Source organism: Astatotilapia calliptera, chromosome 7, assembly GCF_900246225.1.
Source record: "Astatotilapia calliptera chromosome 7, fAstCal1.2, whole genome shotgun sequence".
Lineage (NCBI taxonomy): Eukaryota > Metazoa > Chordata > Actinopteri > Cichliformes > Cichlidae > Astatotilapia > Astatotilapia calliptera.
Genome location: NC_039308.1, coordinates 33209283 through 33222004, shown reverse-complemented (window position 1 = coordinate 33222004; position 12722 = coordinate 33209283). Strand labels below are relative to the sequence as shown.

Below are 12722 nucleotides of genomic sequence, written 5' to 3'. Positions count from 1 at the left end.
TTTAGGCAGTTATCCATTTAATTACCGTACAGTGGGTAGCCAAAAAGAACCAAAAAAATCATAAAAAAATAATTTAAGATGATCAAATTTGAGGTTTTATAAGCAATTAAATCTCTGCAACTGCTAAGTTGGAGAAAGGAAACACTAGCTGCTGGATGGAGATATAACGTTAATCCTGCTCCCTTGTGTTCACATTACACAACCAAATACTCTCACCATCATTTGCTCAGATGGTTTGTCTGCACTAACTATAATGCACATTTAGTCAGAGTGACTGCATGCATACATGTAAAGTGAACGAGAAAGGACACAGGTTTGCTCTGGGCCATGTGAACTGACGCATCATAAATTTGGAAATATAAAAGCAGGGCCTGGAATAAATAACAAAAGCTCTGCGTGTGTGTGTGTGTGTGTGTGTGTGTGTGTGTGTGTGTGTGTGTGTGTGTGTGTGTTTTGAGTCATGAATTTTGCTTTAGGTCAGACATTCCCAGGATAACACTGTACCTCCTCTCTCCAGTAAACAACTGTAGATTACACTGGATCATGTGAATGTTGCATCATGTCACACTAACCACCCAAACCACACATCTGCCTGGATAACAGTAATAATACTTGCTGATCGCTAGCAACATGTCATCAAACGAGCACCTACTTTTCTTCTTTTAGCTAATATGTTCCAACTGAAATTACTTAAAAATAGAACGGTTTTGCTTAACACGAAAGTACTTCAATAAATGCCAGTTTTGTGGCTTTTTCAGGCAACTCCGATTTCATGAAAACCTGCACGGACTGCATTTGGCATTTGTGTGGTTAATTATCATCAGCTGAGTGGCTCCAGTTCAGCGGTGGGAGGCATTTTTCCTCAGAAGGCGAGATTGACTATTATACAGAGAGCAAAGCACTACACACTGAAAAACCAAATAGAAACACACAAAGTTGAAATAGAACATGGATCACTTTTAAGTAAGTCGGGAACTTTGCATCTGTCAGTCTGCTGTGCAATCAACCTAAATGGTTAACACATTTATATAATTCATGACTGCAGCAGTGAACATGACCGGAAGTCATGAACATAAATTAAATCAGTCTCTGCTCTGCTCTGTGTACCTGAGCTGGACACCCCTGAATCACTTTAGCCTAATATTTATTTAGGCTAAATATGCTCATTAAGTATATTGTGATTTTTTTTTTTTTCTGGGATCAGTTTACGATCAGCCCAGTTCCAACACTTTTATTCTGAAAGCTAACCAGTTAGCACAGAGCCTCCCTGCCTCATCTTTCCCCATCAGGAGGCTCATCGGGTTGCTGTTGTTGGACTCATCCATGAGTTTGACAGACTAGCGGGATTTATGTTCCAGCAGATGTGTCCGTCCGTGTGCACATTTCCATTTGGATGGAGAAGGATTTTTGCCCACCACAAACATGTTCCCATGCAGTCGTCCAAAATCCCAACTGGGAATGTTGGAAGAAAACAAAAAACAAAGCCAGGGCACCCAGGTTGCACAGCATACAAAACACCAGGACAGGGCCACAGTGTCATGAACCGAGGTTTTCACGAGGCTGGACCCAAAAGAAGACTCAATTAACTTACTGAGAACTATTGACAAAACTTTATTTACAGAATGAAGGAGATCAAAACGAAGGCAAACAAGAGCCGGTGGAAATGGGGACGGCCACGGGGAAGGCTGTCCGCTGAGGTCACGATTCGAACCGCAGGTGTGCTGCAACAGAGGGAAAAGCGATTACTGGCAGGTAAGGGAGCAGATGACCAGAGTGAATATTATGGAGGTGCTGTTGGCTTACGTGCAGGTCCAGACTGAAGAGCTTTGGGGAGGGTTTCTGTGGAAGAATCCAGAGAGAGGAAATCTGCAGTGCAAGAGGGGAAGAATGGCTTGCCAAGAGCGTCGGAGCAGGCAGGAGGACAAGCAGGTGAAGCAACAGGATGATGGTTTTCCTAGTAGGAGCAGATCACAGAGGTATAACAAAGGAGCCAGCGCTGGAGAGAGAGAGTTATCACAGGCGATGCGTCTAAGACGGGATAGTGTGGAGATATGTACACAAGGAAACAGCGTTAAGCACGAAAAGCGGGAGCGCTAAGAGTGGCGTGCAGATGTGGCCCAGCTACCACTGTGGGTGGCAGAATGAACTGGGGACGAGTAGCAGGCAGTGCTGGCTTAAGTAGTCCTCCTGTAATTGACAGCAGATGGAGCTCAGGTGTGATGCAGAGACTCCGCCCGGGCCAGTAGCCAGGGACCCATCCTGACAAATGAAAACCCCTCAGCTGCTCCCACGGATCATGACACACAAGGTAATTAACACACAAAATACCACACACGCACATGAATCCTGGAAATAATGTCAGCTACTTATGTAGTTTAACATCCATGATGAGGCTGTGGACTAGATCCAGCAGTACTGTTGCAAACTGCAGTTCAAGATGGACGAGCAGGAGTTCGTCCAAATGAAAACTCACTAAAGATGGCTGATATTTGCTTCATTAATTATTGTCCCATTGTTTCCTTCTTTCCACATATTAGATTTGTCACAGATTTTTTACACCAGATACGCGACAGATTATTTTTATTATGAATTAAATAAAGTTAAGGAGACCTTCTGAAATGTCTAAAAGTGCACTCCTCCATGTCATTTAATACTTTGTTCCTTGTGTTAATAAAATAAGCCAATCATTTTTATTTAAATTCCTGTAAAAGCTGAGTTAGGGAACATTTTCTGTGTTTGCCTTCATGTGGGATGGAGCAGATGTCTGCTCAAGGTGTTTTTGTTCACAGACAGTGCTACACCTCAATGAATAGAAAAAGAAGAAGAAGAAAACGAGAAGGGGGATTTCTAAAAGATGTGATGACCAGCTAAAACATAAGACCTTGGCTCAGAAGTAAAAAAGGGGGCACAAAAAAAGGGCAGTAGACATAACGCCATCTCCCTTAGGCACACAGTGGCGCGGCTCTTTATTATGGGCCACATGGCGCAGCCTGTAAGTGTTATTCCAGCTAGATAAACACAAGACACAGATCTGACAGTGTTGAATGTATTAACAGGGCAAATTGAATTATGTTGTTGAAATTCCAGGGCGCTTCGCTCTGACAGCCATTTCTGAGGTCTGACCGATTGAAATCTCACTTTTCGTTTGCTCGCAGACAGGTTAAGGACTTCTGCACCGCAACATGCTCAGAGCACTTCCTTAACGGTGCCCATGTAATTTACAGAAACTGGTGAGGTTGGCTCTCACATCGAGGCAAAAGCTGCTTATATAACAAATATTTGATTACTTTACTGGATGATGGGTCCTTCTACATATTTACCAGCGGATTTTACATAAATATTAGTCTGGATACATTCCTTTCCCTTGCCCTGTTGTTTCATCTTTCCTTTACTTTTTACTTGTTCCCAATTTACCTTTTTATATCAGCACTGTGGGGAAAAATAACCCTTGCAGAGGGGTTGGGGAAATTGTTGAGATAATCCACCTAAAACCATTCAGATTTTTTTGGTAGACCAGCAATAGCAGATGTGTTGTAGTCTTGGGTCACTGCACCTCTTTCTATAGTGTATTTTAACTGATTTATATGCTAATTGGTATGCTAGCCCCTGATTGGAGCACAGGTCCGGTCATATGCCTTAAAATGCAATCCATTATTTATTTAGTTTTCCTTTTTTGTTTTTATCTAGAGGAGTCCTGTGTCATGCTTCTCTTAAAAGTTGCTTTTTCTTTAACCTTTTTCCCACCCCACCTCCCTGCACTCTTTCTTTTACAGTGTTTTCATGTGTGCATTGACCAAACCACGTGGACCCAGTTAATTAACACTGCTCATCTTCCCCCTAATGAGCTGAGGTCATAAAATGGTCTATTTCAGTTACAAGCTTATTTAAAAAAATACAAATACATTTTAAAAAGGTCCTATTCTACACATGTAAAAAGTTTAAATGGCCTTAAAATGAGCGCAGGGTGACTCAGATTCCAGAGAAGTCTATGAGATAATTACCCTCTTGCTCACACTTTTCCTGATGGGTTAATGGCCGTAGCTGCAAGTTTCAGGTATTTTTTAATACAGGATGAGGTTGACTTAAACCGCGTTTTGGCTGTTTGTGGAAGTAAAATACGTCCACGCATGACTCTATTTACGCTCAGCCATTGTTGTGAGTGCACATGCCAAGCGGCTGCGTCACATTTATACAGCCAAGGGCAGAAGAGAAAGTAGTTCCGTCCAATGTAGACAATCCGAACGATATAGTTTCTTTCCACTGTGTTCCTGTTAATGATAAACTACAAATTTACCCTAAATTACTAAAATATCGATATTTTAATATGAGAATCGATTCTAGAACATAAATGACTGGTATCAGAGGAATTGATATTTCAGTATTGATCTGCACATCACTTGCGATTACATAAAAGTCTGTGCAGTCCGTGAATTTGTCTCAGCTTCAGCTACAAATCCAAACTGCATCATCAGCTCGGACTCTGTCTATGCCACCGATATTTAGTAATGAGAGACAGGCTGTTTGTGGGTAGCTCGATCTATGTGCTGTAACTTCACTTTTAGATAGAGACGAGAGAAAAGGACAGAGTAAAATCATATGACTTTATGGTAAGTTCTGAAAAAGCTAAAGGTCGCGCTCCAGAACTTGCTTCATGTTTGTTATAAATGCACCATTAGTCACATCCAACACTTATTTGTCACATTTGGTTACAAAACAGCAAGATTATGGTGGCGAAATGCTCAACCGAGGCTTTACAACACAGCCTCACAGCAGGTGGTGAAACACAACACAACATCTCGTCAACTGACTGCCCGGTCTCGTATATACCGTACATGTGGATGTACGCAAACTTAATATTTTCCACTTTTAAAAGCTGGAAAAATAATCCACATCTGGAGGATAGAGGGGTTGGCGGTGCATCCTCAAGTTTAGGTAATTCACCTCACAGATTTTTCACATTTAATTTTATTCACTATCACTAAAATCAGCTTGGTTAGTTGACAAACAGATCATGGTTGGGGTTAAAAGAGAAGGGTTTCCGCTTCATTTAAAGCTCTGATTTCTTGGTTGCTATGGTGATGCATTCCCACTGGAGATTTTCGACATTATACATGCTTATCGACATGGAAGCCATTGGTTACAAAGTCTGACAGTCACGAAAACGTGACGATTCCTGTCTGTAAACACGCACATGTAGCTTTTTGCTTGTCTGTTGCATTGTGGCTGTTTCTGAGACCAGGCTGTCAGTCACAGACGTCACAGTTTGTGCTGTTGTTTCAATAAAAAAACTAGCCTTTTTTTTCATCAGCTTCCATAAAACAGCATTAATGTTTTAATTATTACATCGGGTGTCTGATTATATCTGACCATAGGCTCCTTTAACTTGAAGTTCTGCTCTCCGATGGATCTCTGAAGGAGATATTTTATTGAATGGGAGGAAGACGATGTCCCTGTGAGTCACCACACCACTGCTGATTGATCCTCTTTAGGGTCGTGAAATAATTGTCCATCTCAGACTGGATTGTATGTGGTTATGTGCAAGACCTTTGAAACCGTAAAACTGTTGTTGCATTTTTCAGATTGTTTAGTAAATGGTTCATTCTTTTTTTTTTTTTTTTTTAAATGTTTTAAAAAAGAACACCTTTGGCATGGCGTGAAGGTATACTAAGGATGATAACGATGTCACGCAACATGACTCCATCCTTGAGGAGCCTGAAGATGAAAGCCAACGATCGCTGTTAGTTATTTGAGGCTCATATTGGGAGGGTGTGGGTCGGTCTGGGGGTCAGGATGTGACTGCAGGGGAAGATGAAAGTAACGAGATGAAAGCTGATGTGGTGCCAGGTCTTAGAGTGATTTGGCTAAAGAGAAAAACAGGCCATCACTCTCACGCCTCATCAATGTATCTGCAGAGATGCTGGTAGCCATGGAGATGGTCAGTCAACATGTAATCACAATGTGGTACAAAAATAGCAAGCGCTCTGCTTGCTAGTTAGAGACACAGAGAGAGAGAGAGAAAGCCTTGGAAAAACTTCCTTCTGCAACATGTGTTTTTGAATCACCAACTACATGAATTGGATTTGGGGAATCTGATCCGAGTCCAGCTCGCACTCCCGCCGGCGTGACCACACATGCTGTAAGCCACAACATTAATGACGGGAGGAGGGAGAGTCCTGCTCCAGGCTCCAAGAGTTTTTATCTTCTCACATGCTTTACTTGAAAAGGTCTGAATGCCTCTGCCGTGGGAATAAATACATTTAGTTTGCTTTTGGAGGAATGATGTTCCTGTAGAAGCACAGAAACAAGGATTTCTACTACAAACACTTCACAGCAGCAGTAGTTTTGTCATTTTGTATGTGTACTGTATGTGGGATTTATAACCTGTCTATACAGACTATAGACATTTATAAAATGTGACATAATTATGCCACAGAGAGCGAACAAAAAACTTCTGAGTCTGAATTATTTTCTTTGTTTTCAGAGATTTTAAAAATCCAAATAAGGCCAGATCCCCTTCGGATGATCCTTGGCGGATCAGAAAACTCACTTCATATGTAGAGTACATAGCATCACCTCCTGTCCTTCTCTTCTCTTGTGGGAGAAAAAGGATGTTACAACGTTGACTGATAGTCTCCATCTAGAGGGGTTTCGATATATCCTCAGTGTCAGACTGGAGGACTTTGTCCATTACTTGGTTAAATGGAGGAAAAGAGCAAACTGCTATGTAAACTTGATAGGTTTTGGTCTTTGCGTGGTTATTTCCAGCATCGTTCTCCAACTGTCTGGTTAAAGACCAAAGCATTAATTTCCACCTAAAGTTTAGAATCTGTATTTTGTGTGCTTCTTAATGATGATATTTGAAACTAGACAAAAACTTCAGGACATATTATGTTACATGACCACCAAACCACCACAAGGATTACAACATTCATGCACTCACAAACAATACTTCTGTGGCTGTGGGTACGTGCAAAGGCATCAGTGATTTTGCTGCAGTGTAATTGTCATGATCCTGGGTCTGTCTGAATTTTTGAGTTCAGATTCTGTGTTTCATGTTCGTAGTTTTGTTTATTGATCTTTATGGTTTCTTGAGTATTTCTGGAGACTTCAGTTATTGTTATAATTTAGCTTTAGAGGTGAATTTGTTGCCTCAGTGTTTGCTTTCCCATCCTCTGTGTCATCCCTCCAAATGCGTGTTTGCCCATTTAATTAGAGCACTCACTTCCTGTTTTATTTTGATAGTTACTTGTCCATAGTATCAAAGAAAAATGGGATTCATTGGTAGATAAAGAAAGCAGAAAGGGCTAGTGGGAAGCTAGGCGTATGGCAAAGAGAGAGCGGAAAATCCACAGGAAAAGGCTTACAGCAGGGGTGTCAAACATAAGGCCTGTGGCCAGAATAAGACCGATAAAGACACCACTCCAGCCCACCTGATGGCTTTGGTAAATATGATGGAGGGCATACATTTTGGGACTTTCGACGGTATTTTTAAGTTTTACAGCTTGTACTGCTGATAAAGTCCTCCATCCATCCAGAGCCATCCATACTACATCTAAGTAGTTAAGTAAGTAAATGACAGAAAATTTCCTGTTTTTCAGTGTCTACTGTAGAAATTTCCATTAAAAGAAAAAAAAATATTGAGCAACCAAAATATTGCAGGACAGTCTGTGCCTGACATGGGTGACCAGGTCAAAACGTCAGAGTTCACATGACGGAGGCTTTGGCTACTTTAAGCTATGCCTCGTTCACCTCCAGTCTACTGTTATTAATCGGCTCTTTACTTTTATATAGTGATATTAATCCACTCTCTTTCTTTAAATTCTGTTTAAAGTACATATTCGACTTTTCCTTATCTGTGGTCATTCATTGCATCACCACCACTATGTCCTGCATTAATTATTTTGGTTAACACGGTGACATTTTAACAATCACGAAAGTATATTTTATGCAAGAGCATAAACAAAAAGCAAATTAAAATAGTCACAGAGTGGTAAAGACTGTGTGTTGATTCAGTTTTGAAAAGGCACAACATTATCATTAAATACCTTCAATCTCCGTATTTGATCTTATACCAACTATCCTCTACAGCTTGAGAGGTTATTGCTTCTTGATAAGCCCAATTACTCCTATTTTATTTTTATTTTTGTATCCTTTCCTGCTCTGTTAAAATTACTGCAGTTGCATTCTTAGAGCTCAACATTTTCTGGAACTGCTTCAAATTAAAGCCCCTCCAGAATTTCAGCAGACAGAAAACATTAATTTGTATATAAGGATTTTATTGTGAGGTATTTGGAGCACTTCACAAGATTGTCTGTGGATATGACATTAAAATTAATGAGTTATTCCACAACACCTGAGAATATGTGAGGGAGAGACAGATGGAAGCGGTGGTGCATCTACCATACTGGTACAGAAGAGGAAAACAGCACATCCAGGTAGAGAAGACAGATGTGAGGAAGATTCAGCAGCTGATGAAGATTAGAGATGGAGAGCACCAAGAAGAAATGCAAAAAACTGAAAAGCAATAAATTCTTTAAAGTATGTCTTTCTATAAAAGTACACCCTTTGATGACTTCATCTCTCCATTGCTGCTTTTCTTCCAGTGGAGCACATGTGAAATATGCAGCCATCGTATAGTTGAATAGATATAAACTAACGGGTGGAGGACATCTATTAGTTTGCATGCCATGACGAGGCACAGTTTGACAGTCGAGCATCCATAAAACATTGATTTGCTTTCTGACTGTGCTTCATGCCGAGGGGGTAGACTGCTGCAGACACTCTGGCTGTCTAACAGTGAAAACTCCTCTCGCTGTTTCCCAGCAACACTCTCTGTGGTTTGTTTCTGTGGTTCATATCCACGGTAACAAGCACTGAGCGTTAAATTTGGCAGAGTTTGCATGAATAAATGGTCCATGATTTGATTGCTGACCAAATAACAAAAAAATCAAATTGAGGTTTGAGAGGGGCTTTTTTGTTCCAGTGATGGAGTTTCTTGATGTAGAAGCAAATTGCATTCACCTTCAGATCAAAAGGGCTGCAGCATCATGTGAAAATGGGAAACAATGTTCTGCTGTAGGTGGTGGGGAAACAGAGGCCATGCACTTACAAAGCAGTGATGGGAATTTGCTAAAGAATGCGAGAAAAGTAATTAAATGCTTTTTGGGAGTCTGTGGAGCCTCAAGTGGCCATTTCATGAGCTGCCAGAGCAACTGTAGGTACGTGCGCTGCACTGCACCAGGGCTGGCCCAAGGTGTTATGGGGCCCTGAGCAGAATTCACATTATGGCCCCAACCTCTACCTATATACATCACCAATCACCCAACTCAGCATCTCCACCATTACCTCTTTATTACTTAATAAAGAGGTAATGGTGGACAGTATGTCTTAGACAACCTTACCATGTATTTTACAGTGCTGGAAACTGATAAAATATACCAGCAGAGCACGACTTAAAACAACAAGTTAACTATTTTAATTATTTTGAAATGTGCAAACCTAAATACTATTACCCATTAAATAACAAAATTACAAACTATTCATTATAGCAACAGTTCTTAACTTGAAAGGAAAGATTTAAAAAAAATACTACCAATGTCATGCCATATGAAATGCTAATGTATCTGTCAATAATAAAAATATGCTCACATGCTTGTCCCCATTCATCTGTAATCTGATCAGCTGGAGAGGCACTTTGGGACAGAAAAATTGTTCCCAAATATTTGAGAAATACTCCAGGAAAACAGCTGATAGAATGAGATGAATATATTTAACAACTTGTAGCAAACAGGAAATAATAAGAAAAACAACACACAAAGCAGATAAAACAAGCAGCTAACCGAGGTGTAACATGAAGGGGTGCATAAAGTAAAGCTCTTAAAGGAGAATACTATACAGAAATTCTGTCTGGTAATGCTAATGACATAATGAATGGGATATAACTCAACCTGGCGTAGAATAAGTCGAATGCCACACATCTGATAATACCTGTGGTTTCCATATGACATAACCTAACCTCACCGAACAGCTGAAGGCTCATCTGATGCTTCTGTTTAAATAATGTCATTGTCATTTTCTTCTTTCTCTGTTTCCTTTCTCTCACTTTTCTCCCCAGAGGGATAAATACTCAGAAATGTTAAAGCCAGCAGTGTTAAACTGTCTGATTGTTAACATATTTATTAAAGAAATGTTGCTCTCTCATGTATGACTACCTCTGTGACAGCCTAGCATAGAGGTGGCCAACCCGCGGCTCCTGAGCCGCATGCGGCTCTTTGCCTACTTTCATGCGGCTCTTACGTACATATCAAAGTTTGTGTTTGCGTTTTGGAGGGTTTTTTGTTGTTGATGTTGTTTTAAAATGTGCGTGTTCACTTTGCTTGAATTCAATATGGTATTTTCATCAAATGCGCATGTGGGTGAGATGAAAATACCGCAAAGTTTCCCAGTAGGGGCAAGTTCACCCTTAAAATGGCAGGGAAAAAATGCACAGCAAAACGAAACCATGAAGATGAATACAGGACGTTTTAAACAGAGTGGGAGAGTTTATATATTTTTGTTAAACGCAATGGCAAGCCATGTCTCATATGTCAGATGTAATTAGCGCATTTCAAAGCTTCAAAGCTCACTCCATGCTAACATTAACCAGGGATTACCAAAAGGGACTGAACTTTGCAAGCACGAGTTGGCCATTTTGAAAAGTCAGGCAGAAAAGCAGATACAGTTTTTCCCAAAGTTTACGAAGCGCTTAGAGACCATAACGTTCCTATCAGCTGGCTTGGAACATTGCAAGGGCTAAAAACCCATACAATGAAGCGGAGTTTGTTAAAAAATGCCTCAGTGATGTTGTTGAAATCTTGTCTCCTGAAAACGACAAACTAAAACACATGGTATCAGACGTCCAACTGTCCGGCACACTGTTGGACACAGAATATCGGACATTAACACGGTTATTGAAACACAGTTGCACTCTGACCTTCAAGCACGAGTATTTTAGTGTCGCATTGGATGAGAGTTGTGATATACAAGACAAGCCTCAATTGGCAATCGTCTGTGTCAAGCAATTGCGTGATCAAAGAACTCCTGGATATTGTGCCATTAAAAGACAGAACCCGTGGCATAGACGTAAAAGAAACCATGATGGCTGCATTTGAAAAAGCAAATCTGACCATAACGAAACTAACTGCAATAGCCACGGATGGAGCACCAGCCATGATGGGATCTGTGAACGTGCTTGTGGGGCTGTGCAAAGCTGACCAAACATTTCCTGAGTTTTGGAATTTCCACTGCATCATCCACATGGAGCAACTCGTGTCTAAATCAATGAATTTACATAACGTCTTAAATCCTGTGATGGAAGTCGTCAACTATATCCACACACAATTCAAGAATCTCATCGCTGAGCTGGACCAAGGGCTTCCAGGTGACCTGCCGCTGCACTGCACTGTGAGGTGGCTGTCAAAAGGCCAGGTACTCTCTCGCGTCTTTGAGCTTTTGGATGCCGTGAAACTGTTTATGGAAGAGAAGGACAAGGACTATCCCAAGCTCTCGGACCTCAAATGGATTATGGATCTGTGTCACTTGGAAAGACTGAAACTGACCCTGCAGGGTAAGTTAAAAATGCTGCCTGACCTGGTGCAAAGTGTGTTTGCGTTTGTCAACAAACTACAGCTGTCCAAGGCGCATATTCAAAAAGGAGATTTAACGCATTTTCCCCACTCTGCTTAAAGCCAGCGGGCAAGTTGCCAGCGCCGCCCTGAGTAAGCAAAGAGCCAGATATGCAATGCTGGTTGAAAACTTGCACGAAAGCTTTGTGACCTGGTTCCGTGATCTACAATAGAAAAGGCCACAGATTATGTTCCTCGTCGACCCATTTAATGCACAGACGGACTGTTTGAAAGTCCCGCTAGTCACAGATGAAGCTGCGGCTGAGTTGGAGATGATTGATCTTTATGAGGAGGACCAATTGAAACCTGTTTTAAGGGAATGGACCATTGAGTTCTGGAAAAGTGTGCCAATGGAAAAATACCCCAATGTTAAATGGGCTGCTCTTAAGATACTGTCACGAGTCTGTGTTTTCTACCCTAAAATATGTGAAATCAAAGCATCGATCTGTTCTGACTGACACTCATGTGAAAGAATTGCTTTGAGTGACAACAACGGAATACAAGCCAAATTTGAAGAGGAGTGTTCAAGGCAAGGAATGCCAGAAGTCCCACTAAAGAACATGCATAGTAAAAGAAAAATGCTATTGTAGATTATTATATTTTTGTTTGTGGACTTGGTTGAACTGAGAGTTTGTGTGTGTGAGACAGTGCACACAATGTTCATTGTTGAAAATGTCATGGTCCGCAGCCCGGTGTCCGAGGAGCTGATGGGATGCCCACGCCCACGGGTGTGGCTGTTAACTCCACACCTGCATCCCATCTCAGGCGATTATCAGGTGGACTATTTGATCCAGCCCAGCCAGCTGCTCCACGCCAGTCCGTTAGTTGTCTCACAGCGGTAACGTACACCCACGGGAAGGCGGTTGTGAAAACCCTCATTTACCTGAACAAACGCTAATCTTTTCTTTTGCGCTCAGGTAACAGCTCGACGTGTTTTTGAGCCACCTGCCTGTCCACCTGCCCGTCTGGAGTTTGGATCGCCTCCAGTACCAATCACCTCTAATTTCCTGGAGCTCCCCCGCGGACCCTCACCCCTCCCTCCGGCTCCCACGGCCCCGC

The 12722-nt window shown here is 41.4% G+C and overlaps 1 long non-coding RNA gene across 1 annotated transcript; it reads right to left on the bottom strand.

Annotated features, from left to right (window-relative positions):
• Nucleotides 1–1587: 1587 nt before the first annotated feature.
• LOC113026038 (uncharacterized) lies at nt 1588–2136 on the bottom strand. Its single transcript, XR_003272864.1, has 2 exons — nt 1804–2136; nt 1588–1721 (listed from the first exon to the last, which is right to left on the bottom strand). It is a non-coding gene; the product is annotated as an uncharacterized LOC113026038 (long non-coding RNA).
• Nucleotides 2137–12722: the final 10586 nt, after the last annotated feature.